At 38.3% G+C, this 20,214-nt stretch overlaps 2 long non-coding RNA genes across 2 annotated transcripts in view; one reads left to right on the plus strand and one right to left on the minus strand.

Moving 5' to 3' along the window:
- LOC135413421 (uncharacterized) overlaps positions 1-18,839 on the plus strand; it is a 72,070-nt gene extending 53,231 nt beyond the window's left edge. The window contains exon 3 of the long non-coding RNA XR_010430224.1: positions 18,720-18,839. This is a non-coding gene — a long non-coding RNA (uncharacterized LOC135413421). The remainder of the gene's footprint in view (positions 1-18,719) is intronic.
- LOC135413422 (uncharacterized) lies at positions 11,226-19,680 on the minus strand. Its single transcript, XR_010430225.1, has 3 exons — positions 19,627-19,680; positions 11,834-12,027; positions 11,226-11,306 (listed from the first exon to the last, which is right to left on the minus strand). It is a non-coding gene; the product is annotated as an uncharacterized LOC135413422 (long non-coding RNA).
- Positions 19,681-20,214: the final 534 nt, after the last annotated feature.

Genomic DNA, 20,214 nt, shown 5'->3' on the forward strand with positions numbered 1-20,214 from the left:
CCTGGCCTTAGGTGCAGTTTTGTTGGCTTCAGTGAAATCTGTGAAGCGCCAAGGGCCACCCTTGCTTACAGAATCGTGCTACTCTTATCACCTGTTGAAAATGCAGCCTCCACCTTCTGCAAAGGCATTTTCCAATTCCAGATGAAGAAACTTCTGCAACTACCCCAATAACTTTGCAAAACTCTTCCCTGATATTTTTCATGTAAAGAGAGTGAGCAGAAGCCATTAAAAAAATATCATTTCTTAACCAGGAGAGTTGTCTTTCTTAAAATCCACAAGAAAAATACTTCTTCCTTTTCTTCCACTTAGTTTCCCAGTATCCAGCTGAGATGCATAAGCTCAGTACCAAGAAAAGGACTTAATCTTTTAAGAACAACCTTGGATGATGTTTTAAACAATGTAAAGCTTTGTTTTTATTTGATAAACCTTAATAAAACCCCAACTCTTTGAAGTTCTGAAGTGGTTGCCAGGAGTTTCTGTCCCACAGGAAGGTAAGGTGGCAGCCACATGACATATGTGCAGGATTTTATGAATCCTGCAAGAGGTTAGAGAGTCTCTCTCACTTTCAGAGAGATGCCACTGTATTTATAAGATGGTTTGTACCAAGGGACAATCAAACTGAAACTTGTGGCCTGTCCATTCTGTAATAGTTTGCATTAACTAAAATCAGACATGGTCCTAAGCAGAACTCCAGATCAAAACATACTCTTTTCAAACTCTGGGGAAAAACAGACAATAAAGTGGTATTTCCGCACCCCACCCCCCCAGCCCAGCTTGCTTTAAAAATAAAAGAATTGATTGCACAAAAACTTGGTGCTGACAACTGAGGAGCTATAGACTCAAAACTCCTTGAAAACTAAGTAGATGGGCCACACTATTTCATTCTCTATGTATCTATTCCCCATGATTTATGATTCCCATAGACCAAGATCTGAAAATTCAGGCCAGAATGCTGAAATGAAGAGCAGAGGAAGTAAACAACATTGACATTTCAGAGCAAAATCCTTTCAAGCTCAGTTATCCCTGTTGTTAAAGAAGCCACTGATGTAAGGGAAACTTTTGGAACGAAAGGACAAACAAAAAAGTACCTTTTAGGAGGAGCATGAAGCTGTTGATGCTTTTGAGAAATATATTTGATATCTTAGCTCTCTTCTTGCTTGGCTCAGTAGAGATCTGAAAAATTATTAACTGGAGAAAGAGAAGAAAAAAAAAACCACCAACAAAAAACCCACTGCAAAAACCACACGCCAAACCAAACCAAACCAATCTTGAACCAAAAGCAAACTTTCCTAGATTTCATAGGACATCACAGTTGTCAATTTTCATCTGAATGTGGTTGGTTCCTTCTCTGCATATCTTTGGCCAGCAGTGCTTTAAGTCAGAAAAAAGTATGTGTTCTCACTCAAATACTGTGAAATAGATGAAAGTATCTGAATGATGAGGAAGGGCTGTGTTTTGTCGTCTAGCCTCTCATTTTATACTGTTTAGATTTCTACACAATTTGGAGACCTCATTATTTAGCTAGACCATAGACCATATCCTTTAAATAAGTAGCAATATCCATTTAACAAGTTCCTTCACAACTTAACAGTCAAGTGCCATTACCTATTTAACAAGTAAGTTAATTGAGATGTCACACTCAGCACAATCCCCTTGTAAATTCAATTAATCCCTCACAACTGGCTCAGACTTGCTGTCCTTCAAATACTTGCATAGAGGTTTAGGAAAGGTAGTATATTTAAGGAGGAGATGAAAGGGAGGGAGAGATGTCTCTTGCTTTGGCTAGACTTTGTAAAATGGTCATTATACTGAACAATTTTATGCATTGCATTGTATGGGATACACTGTTAGCCTGAGCATTTGGGCATCTCATTCATGCACACACAGTTTGCAACTGTGTCAGTTGTAGTTAGTGATAGTGGTATCATGTGGATATATGTACAAAGCCTTGAGATACAAAATACAATTTCAGAGTTTATTAATTATTACTACTAGATTAGGAGTGATTTGATTGATCTGATTTTGTGGGGTTTTATGGCATCTTTTATTTTTAAGGCAGTCTGTAAGATACAAACTCTCTACCCCACATAAAACGTATTTTGTCTTGTCTATCTTGTCTTCTTGTATTCTTTCAACTCTATATAAGGGTTGAAAAGAGAAAAGTCTTGCTAGCACAGAGAATCAGCATTTTTTAATTCCACTATTTTGCGGTACAAGGTGGGCGGGTGAGGTGACCTACAGAAGGAAGTCAGCACTTTCTGAGTGAGTACCAGCATATTTTTGCAGTTGTTTCCTTCAGTCTTCTATTTGCTTTCAAATGGATCAAGTTCCTGTTCTTTGGCTCTTTAGCTTTGTCCATCAGTACACCCCTGAAGAGTATTTTGTCAAACAAAGCAAAATACTTTGAAGACAATTCCAAATTCATTTGAGAATTATAGCCAATATTTTGTTTATGTATAGTGATTATTTATTGAGTTAGCACTCCCAAAAGGCAAATCTGGGTAGATACAAGAAAAATGCTAGTTGATCTCCTGGTATTTTGTAAAATAGTATGCTATCTTAATGGCATCACCTGAGATTCTCTGGGCACAAAAATGTTTTAAAGTGTGGTTTGTGATAAATTTTAAGGGATCGCTTTTCCAATTCACATAGTAAGAAGCTCTGTTGAGAATGTTCTCATGTTCATAAAAATGGCTATACAAATCTTACAGCTATAAGAAAGACTGGGGAAAGAGATTATGATTTTTGTAAACCTAAATCCTACAATGAAAAAATATTTCCACTTAATCTTTCCAACTTACTCTATTTTGAAAATTAAAATATTATTTGCTGTATGATGCTTAGAAATATTTTCTTAGGTTATGTTCTGAGATGTTTGCGCAGACTCACCTCTCTCTCCAAATATCACTCCCATTAAGAACCCTTAGAAGAACTGCTGGATTTATAACATGTTGACAAGAATAAAACCACACTGAAAAGCTCAAAGGTCTCGCTGTCCAATAACAACTCACTCACTTTCATTATAAGCAGATAAATATCAATATGAAAATGTCAACTTTAAGAGTTAAAATACTGTATAATTTTCATGTGCTATGACATGAACATGCTGTCAGCACCTGGGGGAATCAAGAAAGCCACAGGATATTTTGAGATCTGATGGCCAAGGAAGGCTAGCCACTCTTCTGAGATGGCTTTAGTGAGAACAATGCTGGAATAGCACAATAGACTATTTAGACACTGAACTGATGCTATCAATGATTTTTCATTACTACACACTCTACACGCCTCTTTTGGAACCAATGCTGACCACACAGCTTAGCAAAATTGAGAGGCTGAGCTCTATTTCCATTTGATATTTCCCCTGCTGTTTCAATGGTAATAATCACATACATTAGGAGGAGATAATAATACAAAATCTATATTACTCTCAAAACCTATCTTTTGCTGTCTAAATCCATTGTACTGTTTGGGAGCTAGTTAGCTAATTATTAAAACAATATCTAAAAATAATCAACTTCCAGAAAAATTGGCAGGCCAAAGTCAGTTCCCATTCATTCCCAGACAACACCAATGCATTGTAGTATATGAGGGAGGCTTATAGAAAACAGTGTCAAATTATTGCTTTTCAATAGTAGATAATTCATGTGTGGGTTGTAGGAAATAGCCTAATGGCTTTACAGACAGCCATTATACTCTTTACCCTCTCTTTATCTTGTCCTTTACCTGCCAGATTCAAGCACAGTATTTGCTCTAGGAGGACCTAGGTATCCTTGCAAGACCTCTTTCATCTCTCATTGCAGATAGGATCTGGCAAAGAAGGAGTACCACATTATTTTAACACAAAGACAACTGTCACATTATTTCCCCAGTGGCCAATCACCCTGCAGGGGACAACTTCATCTATATTGTACCTGCTTAACATACTTCATTAACTCTGTCAATTACCAGCTACCTCAGCACCTTTTCTGTTGGCATTACACAATTTATTCTTTCCATGTCCCAAACAGTACCACAGATCCTTCCACTTCATAATGAAAGTGAAGAGATATTTACCTTAAAAATATGTATTAGAACTATTAAAATATATTTTCAAGATGGTTTATGGCTTGTTTTGCAATGGTGTTCAGCACTTACTACTATTTTTGAATCTTAAATATATGGGAGAGTTCCCTCTAAAAAGCAGACATATGTTTATTAGAGGGGACCATATTTTTTTTTGACAGAGGCTTTTCATAGAGGTTCCCACCACCAAGTATGGCAGCAAACTTTTCTAGTTTAACATACTCTTTTAAAATAAACTTTGAAGGTAAATAAACAGAGACCTGACTTAATCACCTCACTGAGGCTTGCTAGGCTTTGAGCTAAGGAGCATAGTTACCCTGGGCTCTTTCTACAGGTACTGGAGACAGACTTGCCCTTCTGAATGGAAATTCAGCCTACCTGAGCCAAACTATACCCAGTGTATACCCACTGACTGTGTGAGATTCTGCTCCTCACCACAGAGCCCCAGTTAAGTGGCTTTTCATTAAATGTGCCACTTAGAATATCCTTGTGAGAAGCAGGACTTCTGGTTTTATGGAGAGTTCAAGAGTGGGGAGTTTCAAGTGGCTGAAATTGCCAGCACAAAGGTGGGACTGGATGAGGAGCTGAAATTTGGGGGTGGGAGTGAGGTGACATTAAGTTTGGGTTTCTAAATTCAAGAACAGGTATGGGACAGGAGGAAGGAAACTTTAGAGTTCCAGGGCAGAAAGGTGTAAAACTAGAAAGAGCATTTGGTTGATCTAGCACTTGCCAGTATATGTAGCAGTCTACTTGGAATATTAAGCTCTGCCTATGTTAATCAGCTTCCGTGCATGAGCCCAGATCACCAGAGAAAGGAGCTTGAGGGGGGCAGTGATGGACACAAATGGTGCTGCTCACAACTGTGTACAATTTCACAGTTCCCCACCACTGTTGTGGGGAAAAAACAGAATTACAGGTTTGCTCCCCGCTTCCCACCCTGGTCCTCTTCTCTCTCCCTCTCTCCCTCTCTCTCTCTCTCTCTTTTTTTTTCTTTTCCTCTTCCTGGAATATGACAGGTTTCTTCAAAGGACATTTTTGAAAGTAAGAAAACCTGTATTTTCACAGAAAAAAATCAAAAAGTAAATGACCTAATGCGTGTTACAAAGACACCTGATTAAAGCAAATTCAACATACAGTTTAGAACAGACTAGCATCAAACGTTCTGAAAGGGAACAGATGAACCAAGAAAATTGAAAGTCAATGGAAATCATAAATACCTCCTGATTACATGGAGTTTTCCCAGTCATTTTTCAAAAAGAGCAAGGAACATCTGATCTCTCTGCTCCTGCTCTAATTAGGTTGAAAGGCAAATCCTTCAGAAAAGGGAGGCATGGCTTGAGGTTACCCATTGCAGTTGTGGAGTCTGTTGTAAAGTTGCAGGTTTCTGCATGCTTCAGCTTTCCAAATTAATATTTCTTTCAACTGAATATTTTTGCTGCTTCTCCTTTTCTCTTCATGAGTGTTTTCTTTTTTTTCTACCTGAATCAGTATGCTTCCTCTAGCAGTAGCTGCTGCATACTTCTGCAGGTATTGATCAGGGCAGTGTCTCTGATCAGCTGGAGAGAAAATGACATTACCTGTTATCTCTTCCCATGCTCTGGCATTGTAAAATATGAGGTTTCAGTACATCAATTAGCTTTAAAATACCATAGCTGCATATTAAGAAACAGCAGATACCTATTGCCATATGCTACATTTGTACCTTCACTATCCTTCAAGACACCTCTGGGGGCATTACAGCCTTCCAACTACAATTAGAATGTGTGTATAGCCTAAATACATAAGGAAGAAGGGTCTCCACAGCAAGGATCGTCTCTGCAATAAATGAACATTTTTTTTAACACTTTCTTACTTAATACTTAATACTACTGTCTGGGCTAAGAATCCTTTTAATACTAGTAGGAAATCCAGTCAAACTCTGTAATTGCAGCAAAAATAAAAGCTTGTGATTCTCTGATGTGCCCATAACTTGAATTTTTGAATTAATGCAGGGAGGGCTTGGGGAGTTGCAATACACCGCACTACTTCCACTTCTGTAAAAGCTGTTTGTTCACAACCAGGTGCAGTGCTTCTTTTTTTTTTTTTCTTTTTTTTTCCTCCCCTTAAATAAAAATGAACACTGTGCAAACACTGGCTGACTCCTTTTTAATCTGTCAGCACATTCTTTACATCTGTGCATAAACATTATTATCACAAACTCAGAATGTTACTGCAAAAATTATCAGAGTCCTCAAAATGTACACTCTGCAGTCTCCATTGGAATACAACTTTAATGCGTTAATGTGAAAATAAGCAAGCTCTAGAAGGAAAACAAAGATAGGCTTTTCACTTTCACAGAATGTTAGCCAGGGTTTCTTTCACTATCATATGTATGCATGGGGTAAATATTTTGTACTTGTATTGTCTTCTGACATATACTTGGCCTTAATAACATTTCCTATTGTGTCCATTTAAAATATTAACCATTGATGAAAAGACATGGTCTGAGGAAGAATGATATGGGACATGGCATGTTTTCAGAGATTTTTAAAAATTATCTTTTAGAATGGAACCTCTAGCTAGGTATTGGTGTGTCTGCAAGTAGGAAAAAAACAGTCGTATTTTTCATGTTTATAGGGATGACCTTTTATGTTATAGTACAATGCTTTGAAGCACAGTTATTTTAATTGCTTTATATGCCTATTGAGACCATTCTGCATGTCACTTTGTTATATATAGCACCAAGTCACATATGTTTGGTCAATGAATCTTTTGGTGCTTTGATATTTATGTTAAACTCTGAGAAGGAGTTCTGGAAACATTTTGTTCTGGGTTTTGCTGTTGGTGTTTTTTCGTTGTTTGGGTTTTTTACTTTCACTTTAGCTATATACCTAATGAGGTGACAGGAAGAATTAAAAATGACAGATTGTTTTGGCTGCAGTGGGGCTGTATATATTGTATAATACAGCTCAATAAACCCAGCTTGTGGAAAATCCTCTGCTGCAGCAAGGGTCCTAAGGAAGAGGTTTAAGGCAGCATGGAGTAGGGATTGGTGTCACCCCATGGTACTGGCAACTCTGGGGATCCACAGGGCTGGCCCAGCCATGAAGTGCTGCTCCCAAAAACATCTAATTAGAAGTTGCACAAACATTTTGGTCCAAACACTTTGTGAAATTGTAGCTTCCACTCCACAATGCTTGTGAAGTGTGGTGGCAAGTTCCGCAGACAGCCCCTCCGAGCCTGGAGGCAGTGGAAACATGGTGGTGTAAAACAGCCATCATGGGGATTTGAAGCAGCCTCCGTGTTTGTAGGAATAAACGTCTCAGCATCCACGTGCCATTTTGCTGCTGTGTGTCTGGTGGAACAATAAGAGGTATCAGAAGGGATTCCTCAGGACAGAATGGTTAACTACAGGTGTTACACTGATAGCCAGTGTAATTAAGAAAAAAGATCTGTCATTTCAGAAATTGTGCAGAATAAATTCCAGATATCCGCGCATAATCTTTCAAAGTGCCTTTATCTCCAGAGCCAGCAAGGGTGACCACAGAATACCCTGAACCCAATTATGTACTTTCTGATTATCATATTTTTATTTCTCAAGACACAGGGCTAATAAGAAAGATCAAAAAATGTTTGAACCACAGTAATTTCAAATGTCAAGAACTAGTTATTCTTACAACAAGCTCCCAGGTCTTGACAATGTAAGCTGTTCTCTGTTTGGTTTGATTCCTCTTGGGGAGTGGAAACGAGGGACTAGGGGATTTAAAGTGACTTGTACTGTGGAATCAACACATGCTTTTGAGATCTGTATTTGACACTGGTTTTGAGGTGGTTTGTTTCTTCTCCTTTCTTTTCATTTTATTTTTTGAGTTGGGGGTGGTAGGGGTGGTGTTGGTTTGGTGGTTATTTTTTCCCTTTTCTTTTTTTTTCCTTTCTTTTTTTTCCCTTCCCTCCCCCCCTGAGAAAACTGCAGAGAAATTTCAGCCTATCACCATCAGGGAGCTTCTGTTCAGTTCCTTGGATCAGAAGAACTTAATCAGGTAAGAATCTGCAGGAAGGATGAATCCAAAAGACAAAATCCACATCAGAAATTTACTTTAGGAGGAAGAGGAATGTTGCCAATAAAATGAGCAATAAAAAGGGGAGGGCAAAGAGATGGATTTCTCTGCAGTAGGAAATAAAACAAATTTCTGCTTTCCAAATGATTATTTAAAAAAAGATTCAGAGAGTACCTGTTTTTATTCTCCTTAGAGTTCCTCATGTCCAAGGAGCAGTACACATATGGATGTTGAGGAAAACCATGAGGTTCCCTACAGATGATGTTCTGCACATATAATTTCCTACAGGGGAGAAAGCACTTTGAGCCTGAAGTTCTTTGGTTTTTTGACTACATAAAGGCATAAAGATTGCTGTTGTGGCCTGCTTTCTTGAGATGCTGAGCAGCCATAAATTCATGTGAAGTTGAAGAAGCCGTATGTACTACCGCGATGTTTTCAGAGAGGGAGGTAGTTTCATTCTCCAACTGGCTCACCAACGGATGTGCCACGGAGGTGCCAACCAGGGGTAAAGTGCTTCCTGTGTCAGCCAGAGGAAGGAGATAATTAAAAGTAAAAACTATGTAAATGAGAAAGGTAGTCTTGCTCCCATCAGGACGTGGGTGAAAAAGAGTAAGTGAGAATAATTTCATTTGAATCTTATCCCTAGGCTGGCAATTGAACTCACTAGTTATTTGGGTCTCAGACAAACTTGCCAATTCTGAAAAGTAAAAATGAAGATGGAAAAATACTGCAAGTAATCATGCAAAGTAGAATTCTGAGGGTAGCTTCAAGAGAACAAAACAAAACTGTTTTCACTGAGATCAATCATGTTAGTTTGTCCTTTTTTTTTTTTTGTCCTAATTATCAGTGCCAAGCAGGAATCACAGATTAGACACTATTGAAGCTATTTTTAAGTTTAGCTTATTGAAACCTGTTCTTTTCAATGAATTTGCTCAGAACAAACTTAGCTTTCAGATTCTCTGCTGTATTGCTCATAGTATCCTGAAAGGAAAGGAGCAGATGCAGATAATTCCTCCTGGGACCAAGATCATTGCAAGGAGTTCAGAGACTCACATGCACACACTAAATTAGTCAAGAATTTGAAGGTGGGGTGGAGGGGATCTGTTTCCTGATTTTGCAAAAAATTTGCTGCTCAGGGTTTTTTCCCAAAACACTTTGGATTTGGGAGTCCTTTTGTCATTGTAAAAGGATGACAGGCTAAAGACTCCTTCTGCTCTAATGTCATTTGAACCTGGGTATGGTTTTAGGAAATTATATGCCTGGCCATTCAGATAGAAGTTTCATCAAGAAAATGCTGTATCATGGTGAGGAGGGATTTTGGACCATGCCTCCTGGCAAGGTGGCATCCCAGCTAAAATTTCTCATGACAGTTGACCATGGTCTGTCTGTCATGCAGCTTGTGTGAGAGGAATAAGTAGAAGGATAAGAAAAAGAGGGACATATTCTTTGAAGGTTATTTGGTTTACATTAATTTAGCCTACTCTAGGTTTAATAGGAAGGGCCTGGGAATGAAAAGGTATTAGAAAGGGAGAAAAGAAAGACAGGCATAGAGAAAAATGTCCTGTGACAGGCTGAGAAAAATATGAGGATGACAACTAGACCTGATCTAAAATAGAAAGCTAGCATAGCAAGTTGTGAAGTGGTTCAAAACAGGATACAAAAAGGGCAGATAGAAAAAATCTGAATTACCAGGAATGTTTTGTGCGTCTATGCCATTCTATTTGTACGTATATACTTAATCTCTTCCATTTAATCTCCACTTAATTCCTAAAATGCCCACATTTTGCAAATATACACATTTAAGAAGCTACAGTAAACTAAATGCCTACCCTCATTTGTGGTTGTGCTCTAAAAGAATGTCTTTGTCTCTGTTAGTTGTTATGATAGACAAATAAAAGTGAATCTGTGGAGTGAACCAGTGTGCATTAAAGACCCATTGACAGCATCAAACACACTTCAGTCAGATCTGCCAGGAAAGGTTGTAGTCCAGCCCTGCAGGCTGGATGACCATTCCCAGGTGGAGCGCACAATGTGTTCTTACAGGGTGCATCTCCCTCTTCAAATTCCTATGAATCAAGCTGGTTTGAGTGATCCAGGTCTGTTGAATGTTGTAAACCACTAAGGCACAGTAAGTGTGAATGGCAAGACTCAAATGTCAATGTAGAATTTCTGCAAGAAGTTAAATAAATATTCTGTATCCTTTCCAAGGTACAGCCTGTATAACTGTCAGTAAACCCCAAATCCTAGGGTTTTGTGCAAAGCTACTTTATGGCACATCTTGAAACTTGAATTCAAGATCTACATTATGCTTGTGTAGAAAACTAAGACTCCAAAAGGTTTGTGCATAGTGGAAATGCTCTAGAATCAGCTTTCATTTAAATAAAGTTGATGATGTTTATCTGAACCCTTTGTATTCATTATTGTCTTGAGTGTACAGTGCTTCCTGCTGGTACGCATTTTATTGATTTGCTGACTAATCTCTTTACCTGATCAGTATTGACTGTAACTCTCAGTCTATAACGTTTAGACACAGTGATATTGTGGCTAAATAAAACACACAATTATTGTGGCAAAATAATTGACAAGCTCCTATACTGGTATTTCCTTTCTGGAAAATAATTTAAACAAGTCTTATATTTGACAACTAGAAGCAGTATTTTTAGAGAAGAGTGTAAATAGAAGATGAATATACAATCTTTAGTTTCTTAATATAAATTACTCAAGAAGAAATAGTAAGTTACTTTGGGGAAATCAACAGCTTCTTCAATTGGATTGCTTCTGCCACTGCATGGACACAGTCCTGTTTGATGTCCTCCTACCATTTGTCTTGCATGGAGTCTTTTATCTAAATCCAAAGCAATGCAGTCATCACTGCTGCAATTCAATAATGGCTCCACAGGAGCTGTCATCCACAGTTTGCTATTCATCTTGTAAAGCCTTTGAGTTTTCAAAGTATCCACTAAAGTTGGTATTTCAATGCTGTGGACAGATCACTTAAGGTTCTTTTGTATTTTCAAAACAGGTTTAAATTGAGGATGAGCAGATATTGAAATGCCCAACTTATTGTACTTAGGTGCCAAAGGAGATGGTGGAAATGTCAAAAGGTAATTGGATAATCACACCCACCTCCCAGCTCAAAATGTGTGACTTTGTGGGCTTCAATAACACTTTGACTCAAAACTGGCATAGCCTGTGGTGAATGAGCCCCTTCAAACAAAGAGGAAAAAAGACAGAGATGGAAAAAAAATTTGAATTAACCACTAGCAGCTGCAGGAAGTGAAAAATTATTATGTGATAAGAACATGAAATATAAGGCAAGAGAGAACTTACATTTTTTTTACTCAAGTATAAGATGCCCTTTATTCCATTTGATATAGACTTATAAAGCAGGGGTATTTTGGACTTGAAAGTTAGTGTCAATCCTGAAGGAACTCATGTTTATCATGGGTCAGGAGCCTGGATGTAGGCAGCTGGATTTAGAGCAAGCTTCTCTTGCTCTCCCCAACCCTTGGGGGGTTGGTTTTGGGTTTGGTTAGGATTTCCTTTCAGAAGCCACTTTACCTAACCCAGTCCAAACATGTATTTTAGCTATTAGCCTTCTGATTGTTTGTTTGTTTTCATCAGAAGTATAGCCATCTTTTGGCAGTAATCTGGAATAATTTAGTACAGAAAAAGGGATGAAATGTATTCTTTGAGAGTGAGAATTATCTCGGCTAAGAAAGCAGTATTCTTACCTGAGTTCATGTTTAGCCAGGATATATGTAGCCTTTTCTTACCAGCTGTACCATGGTTTGCTTAGTTTACTCTGAAGGATTGGAGTTCTACCTGAAGAAAATAGTCTCTGTGGTAATAATTCACATTGAAAGTATTGAAGGAAGATAGTTTCCTCTGTCAGAACCAGTGCCACTTCCATCAACATCAAATCCATCTGTATTGAAAAGCAAAGAAAAATATTTCACTTTTTAAGATTTCCTATGAATTTATGAGATTGCCTTTGTTTCAGGGCTCTTTGGCACAATATGTGCCTTTCCCTGTTGCCTTTCTGGGCACAAGTAACATAAATTGCTCACTGCATGGTTTCCTAGAGTGCGTGCTACAGTCCAGTGGTCTGCAAGAGTATGGGAACATGGTCATACAGAACAGTTTGCCTCGTTCCTACCCTCTGGGACCTCTCAGAAAAGGTGCAGATGGATGACTTGGAGGCAGTGTCTGAGCTACTGACCAGTTCTGCCCTTGACAATGCTAGTGCTGCCACAGAAACCTGCACAGTGGTGTCACTGTCCTTTATTGATCTGCAGAGGTCCTGGGAGGCTCTGTAGATGCAGCTCAGAGTGGGGAGGATTTCTTCACATAATCGAAATACAGCCTTGCTCTGCCTCTGTATTTTGCTGTCTCCCTTCCCTGAGCTAAATCGTACCAATTTCCCTGCCCAGAGCTCATCACAGCAGCAGAACCATGACTCACCTGGTAGTGTCTGAGACAGCCAGGCATTCCCCTCTAAATCTCTTCATCCCCTTCAACCTATTTTTAAATGCTTGGCCGCTGTTCTTAAGTGCTGGTATTGAACAAAATGTAAATATAGTGCAACCTCCGGTTTTAACCTTGGCCTTGATCCTACTTTTATTCTAGTTAAATGTAATAAAAAACAAAGGTAACATAAAGATTTATATTCCTTTTTTTTTAAAAGATATTTATAATACTTTAGAATACATGAGTCAGCTAAGCATTTAAAAGTAAAATATAGATATAAAATTATTCAGACCCGGTGATATAATATAGAATTTAAATTGAGCATATTTTAGCAGCACTGGGAAACCTTACCCCAGAGCTAATAATGTAATAGATCTATCTCACCAACAACTTGGAACTTGCAACAGAGTTTTATCCACAAAGGAGAGTTCTCTGGCCTACTTTATTAAATACCTTAGAGGACTTTGCCTGTAAGATTACATTTGAACAATGCAATTTATTAAAATCCCTGTTCTTATTTTTCCTGCTGATATTTTAGCCATTTTCTGTGAAAAAAAAAACAAACAAATCCAACAGGCTAGATAAACATAATTCAACAAATGTTTCATCAAACAGGTATACAGGGAAAACATACTACAGTTTATTTTTCACCATCACTTGTATACTCATATTGATGTGTCTGCCTCTTTTGCTGTGGTGCATCAGGCAAGTTGTGTTCCTGATTAGGAGTATTTTTTCAAATCTGAAGCAGAATTGAGAATATAACTGAAAAATTACCATGAAAGACAGTCTTAATAAATAAAAATGAAGAAACCTGAAACACTTTTGTTATTGCTTATAAATGGAAAAAATTCAACTTCGTTTAACAAATCTTAATGCGCCAAGTGCAATTACAAATCATTGCAAAAGGATACAGACAAAGGTTGCAGCTATATCATCTTAAAATTCACTTACGATGGACATGGATATTTTGGTGACTATTATTTAGAAATAGTTTACATTAACACACCAGTGTTGGAGGTGTAAGTATTTATACCTATTCACTAAGTAGGATTTTACATGAAGTAAAAATAACATCAATATGGTGATGCTAATTTATAGGTATATCTGAGGTTTCTGCTTAGATTCAGTTATATATTCTAGCATTTACCTTGGAGTTTTTATGTAATTCTGTTTGATCTGAGAATTCAAGTTCATTTCACTTAGTGGGAGATGTTAGATATCCAACAATAATAATTACTATTTTAAAATTAGGCCATTTACGTAAGTAGTAGGTTGCAGAGCTGGCAATTAATGGTAGGCAGCCATTTTTGCAAAGGTGTGTAAAGAATATCACAAAATCACTTTATTTCCCTTCTCTGGTGCTGCCTATCTGCCAAGTTCATAAAAAGCAAATTGACATACATGAAAAATGTAGAAGTGTAATCTACAACAAAAGAAGGAAATTCGTACAACTCATTAGGCAATGCCAAAATCCAGATGTAGACAACTAAACTGTCACAACAAAAGTATCTAATTAACCTGTAACTCATTCCCTGTATATGGAGAGGTACTAATGCAATAAAGGACTCTACCATGAAAAAGAAATTAAATAGATGAAATTTCCATGAGCCTATTGTCATAGGCAATCCAATTTAGAGAGAAGAAGATATCTGACCTGACATTAATAACATTCATTTACCACTACCTGATGGGGAAAAAACCAAGTAAAACAAACTATCTAGGAACTGAAGACACGAAGAAATGATTGAAGGTAAGGATGTATGTTTGCGCGCATGTGTATGGGTAGTTGGTTCAGAGAGAGTGGGTTAATTATGAACAAGTACATAAAGTCAAAAAGTGAGGGCAGCTTACATAAATGTCTATACCAAAGAAAGCCAGGGAAGAATACTTAACTTGGAAATAATTAAAAAAATGCTGGAATTCTTTGTACATATTATAATCATACACTCGCAGAATCATGTAGGTTGGAGATGAGCTTTAAGATCATCGAGTCTAACCGTTAACCCAGCACTGCCAAGTCAACCACTAAACCATGCCCCTAAGCGCTCCATCAACACATCTTTTAAATACTTCCATGGACAGTGACTCCACCACTTCCCTGGGCAGCCTGTTCCAACGCTCGATAGCCCTTTCGGTGTCAAAAATTTTCCTAATATCCAATCTAAACCTCCCCTGGTGTAACTTGAGACCAATTCAGCTTGTCTTACTGCTTGTTACCTGGGAGAACAGACTGACCTCCACCTGTCTACAACCTTCTCATAAGGCTTTTGCTCCAGATCCTTCACCAGCTTCCTTGCCCTTCTTTGGACACACTCCATCAGATAATCATTAGATGATAAACATGATTTTATAGAACATAAGATTACAAAACTTTATAGACAACATAAAATGAGAAACTATTGGGGATGTAAAGAATTAAAAGTTAAAATGTAAGGACTTTTTACTCTGAATGGGAAACTCTTCCCAGTCTGGCAGGATTAGACAGACTGGAAAAAAAAAGGTCACCAGGGACAGATTGGGGTGTGCCTAGGTTTGTTAGAGGTGTTTAAAACCTTGAGGAAGGCTGTTAATGTGACCTCTCCCATGACCAAGGGCTGCTTTTACTCTTTTGATTCTGTCCCCCATCCCACCAGGGGGAGTAAGTGAGATGCTGTGTGGGGCTTAGTTGCCAGCTGGGATTAAACCACGACAACATTATGATGAAAAGTATTTTTAAAATTATGTGATTTACATTTTTCTTATTGAGAATGCAGGCTTAGCATGGGGAGAAAAGACAAAGATATAAGAAAGTCTACATAAAAAAACAATCCAAAGCAAACAGCAACAAAACCTTCCACTCTGCAGCTAGGCTACAGTATTTTAATATTTGGTAAAACTGAAATATAAAGCAAATATCCCAAACTATAGTTTTGGTTGGTTTTGTTTTTGTGACTTGTCAATACATTTGTACATTAAAACATTTGAAATGGATCCAACGTTTTATCACAAGCTGCTTTGCACCAGAGTAATCCATCCCCTGTTTAGGTGCAGCACTGATCTATAGGGCTGTTCCCATACTAAGCAGTTCTGCGATCTTGCTGGGGGCCTGTCAAAGAAACAAACCCCCCAGCTGAGAGGGTGCAAAGCTGATGCAGAAGGCAAGGAACTGTGGTAACAGCTCTGAGGGCAGACACAGCATCCCACATGTCTCCTCCTTTGGAGTAATGGAAAACACACACCCAAGTAGGAGGGAAAGAATGAGTAAGACTAACACCGTCACCAGTACTGTATTCTGAGATCTTGGGTTAGATGACTAAATATGTTTCCTCCTTACATTTATGCTTTCTTTAATGAATTCCTTGCTTTATTTGGATGATAGAGTTATACAATTCAAAACCAGAGCAAGACAGTGTTTTAAAATAATGTCCCAGTGTAATGAAATGAGATGGTTTCATAGTCTGCAATTTAACGTGAAAGCTTGCACACACATTCATACACATGCAAAATCAATGCACATGCAGATATAATTAGTTTGGAACTATGTTTTACTCTGTCTTTCTCCTCTCTGTACATTGTCCAAACCAGGGACAATCCTTGCATCTCTCAGAAATGAAACTCAGGTTTCATATTCTCATAGGTTCCAAAGCTCGAATGTGCATTCTGATTTTAGCACTAGCTCTTGTGTACAGGGGCCTCTTAAATAACTGTGACTCCTGAAGTCAACAGCACCATCAGGCCCTGGGGTGACCCATTTGGTCTCTCCTTTCTCTGTGTATTTTTTTGTATCACTGGCAGTAAAACACAAGTATCCCTCTTGCTCTCAATGCCATATGCAAAAAGTCAGATACACTTAATATTTTGCGTCTTGGAGCAGAAACATCCTGTCTCTGGACTGCAGCAAGGAAGAGTATGTCTTAAGTGGGACACAGGACAAAAGTGGTGCCTTTACATAGTACATTCCTCTACTATAGTTTTTTGCTGCCTGACTTCTTGTTCCTGGGCCATTTTTTCCTTGCCAGAGGGTCTATCTGGAAAGCAGGTTGTAGGAGTTTGCCATTGCTTAGTGAAAACACACAAAAGCCAAGCAAAATATTCACAAAATACTAATGAATTGTATTGTTTGGATATATGGTATTAATCTCACTGTCTGACACATGCCATTATCAGAGGTTGGAAAAGAGACATAAAATAAAACCAGCTTGGCTGGGGTGGTTAATCTGATGTTACACTTTCAGATACTGATAAACCATGGGAATGCAAAAATGCCTCATTTGTGAAATAGCACTCGATATATAAAAATTATGTATAATCTAGAGATTTTGTGATGCGCAATGCTGCAGAAGCAGAAAAACCCCAAGAGTTACCGTTTTTCTAACAAATGCCATAGAGGCATGATTTCAGATCACTTCCTTGTGCCCTAAAACACCCGTGAAATCACTGGTGACACCAGCAGTTTCCCATTGGCCTTGTCCAAGGCTTCCATTGTGTGTACAGCCATACACATCCAGTCTGGCACTCCGGCTTTATCGTTGCTTACAGTGCACATGCGTTCTCTCTCAGCCCCAGCTGTAATATTTACACAACAGATTGGATTAGAATATTTGCAGGGAGCCTGTTATGAATACCTCTTCAGATAATTTTTGTGGAAAAACTTTTGTTTGCTGATTAGCTAGATAATAGCCTTCAGTTCAGTGTTTTTGGGTGAGGTTATTCAGAGACTGAAAAGATGGGGAGAAATTCATATACCTACATGAGATGCCTACGTAGTGGAATATTCCTTCTGCACTCTAAAGCGCCAAGGCAGAAGCCAGCTCCAGAGCAGGAGCTGTGTACCTGTGCTAGCACAGTGCTGAGCTCAAGACAAAAGGTCCTACTAAGGATGTTGTAAGGCAATGAATGCAGACCTTATCCTTTTGGATTTAAAACATAACTTTTTAAATAATACAAGCCAAAGAAGAAAGTGAAAATGATAGACTTGCCCTTCAGTCATGTTGTAAATTTTATACATGACTGAACTTGGAGCGCTCCTTGCAATTCTTTCTATTTCTTGGCAGTTGTTTCTTGCCTCTTAAAGGTCTGCTCCTAGTCTCAGGTCTCACATTTAATTGTTTGTAATTATAATTAGAATGTAAGATCCTCATCTTCCTGTGTGTTCATGAAGGCAGGAACACCTCTGATCACAGCAAACTCCTACAAAACGATAATTATGTTTTTAAGGAAATGGATAAAGCAAAAAAGCCTATTCCCAGGATGAAACCTTGTGCAGTCTTGAGTAAATGATAAATTGGGGGTTAATACCAGGGGAAATAATGTCAGATTTTAACAAGACTGGTGAAGAACAAAGAATTTAATCCAGGAAGGCTACGTGTAAAAAAAAAAAAATTTAAAATCCTCTGTTTGAGACAACTGTTCTGATTTATTGCCTGAAATTCACCTCTGTGCAGAGGGGCCTGTCCAAAGCCTCTACAAATCTCTTATTTCAAAAGCTTATGCAAGATCCAAGCAGTGCCCAGCCTTTATGTGTATCTCTGTGAAAAAACTATGGAGGTTTGTAATTGGCTTCAGTGGCAGTAGAACAGTGACATTTTTAAAACATATTTATTGTTTTTTCCCCTGCAAACTCTCTCTGTAAAATGTAGCAACTGGTTCAATCATCTTCCCTTTTCTGTCCTCTCACAGGTTGAGCAGCTGAACCATACTGAGAATCATGTTTCCAGCACACAGAAAATTAAAAAATACTTGAGGTGCTTTCTGGGAATTTATTTTAGTTATCAGGCAGCTTTAGGTTATTTGATCAACTACACCTGGATCTTGTCTTGATGTGAAAATTTAAACAAATATTTTTGTCAGCAGAAAACAATGCCTCCAGTAACAAAAGGCATGTTTGATGCATGCTTCTGACTCTTCTCCTCTATGTTCCAATTTTTTGTGTCAGATCCATACAGTCAGAAGAGCTGGATATCCTGTCTTCAGATTTTCAGCTAGCTGCAGTGTGCAAAATAATGCCCTGCCAAGATTATCTGTACTGAAGATATGGTATGATGAAAAGCTGGTTCTGTAAAAAGATTTCTTAGGAACACAGTGTGCTGAGATTTTGTTCCCCCTCCCATAATATGGCTACTGTTAACTGTCTGATTGTTAATTTCAGTTTCTTTTTCTCTCTTTCAGCAACTGCATGTCAAGATGATGTCTATATTTCATGTGCATTAAGTGAATGGGGAAAGTTTCTCTGTGGATACCTCTTCTGCTTTTTAATAAATTCTTTCTTTTGCCTGAAGAGAATTAGAAGCTGGCTTTTGACCTCCATTAATTTTTTTAATTTAATAGTTCTCTGCATGCATTAATAAATATTATTAACCATACTTTGTACTGCAATGTTTCCATTTCCTCTTCCCCCGATGCTTTCTCATTTGCTGCAGCAGGTGCCCAGTTAAGAACAGATTGGGAAAAGCACAGGGAACAAATAGAGGAAGTCTGGGCCATATCCCAGATCTTTCCCAAATACAGTCCTAGCATGTCTCTGTCTACGAGGCTGCTTTACAACTGACTGCTTCTCAAAGCAAAGCTATAATTATAAACTAAGGGTTGTTTGACAGCTTTCTCAAGGCAAATAGCACCACTTAAAATCCTGTAAGTTAAAAGTGATCACAAGTGTTTTCTGACTGTGGTATCCTGGGTAGCTATTGCACATGCAGATGTTCAGCCAGGCTGCACTCACTGGTACCGCCTTGGTTTTCGCAGGGATACTTCTAGAACCAGGTAAAGCCATTTTAAGTGGCATCCTCCAAATCCTGCCTTTAATATCACAGTTCTTTCAGCAGATCTTGCAATATACCCCAAAATAAGTAATTCAGCTCCAAAGGTGGAGGAGACTCTAAGCTTAGAGCATAACCTGAGGTCAAGGTGTAGTTACCACTGCCAAATGGCAGCATAAGCCATCAGACTTGGAACCTTCCTAGGGCTTTGTAAAACAAGTAGTGCACGGAAGTCCAGTAGTTGTTTGTTCATTTGTTACAAAGGTAAATAATTTGCTTGCTTATTTGTTTGCTAGAGACAGGAAAAAAGAAGAACCTACCCCGGCAGTGTTAGGAGACGATCCACTCACCGGGGCTCTGGATATGGATTCATCACGCAGGAACAACTGGCCCCTCTAGTGGAGGCAGCCGTGCACTGCAGCTGTGTGTTTGTGGAGATGACAATTAGCAGTGCGAATGCTGAGCAATGTAAATCCAGCCACAGGTTTTTTGCTAGACCCATAACTTGGTGACTCGCTTGCACGGTGTCACAGCTGTGAAGCGATCTTTTCTAAAATGCCCTATTGTAAATCTTCAAAATGAAGGCCTCATTTTTGATGATGTCCAGAAAAGATAAAAGAAGAGGAAAAAAGTCAGCCCTCCTACTTATAACTTCCTTTGTGCTTCTCAAGGCACAGTGTCTATTTTGCCACTGTCTCCTTGTCAATGCATGTTCTTTTCTCTAGAGGCTGTATGAATATTGTACAATGCCAAGTACAGCTACTGGCACTTAAAAAAAACCCCTGAAATAATAAGTATAAAGGATATGCCCCATATAATGTAAAAAGACTATTGCTTCTTGTGGTATCATTTTCATCAATAATTTTATTTTTTTATTCAGCTTATTAATTTTTTTTTGTTTGTTATAT

This window comes from Pseudopipra pipra, chromosome 4 (assembly GCF_036250125.1).
Source record: "Pseudopipra pipra isolate bDixPip1 chromosome 4, bDixPip1.hap1, whole genome shotgun sequence".
NCBI lineage: Eukaryota > Metazoa > Chordata > Aves > Passeriformes > Pipridae > Pseudopipra > Pseudopipra pipra.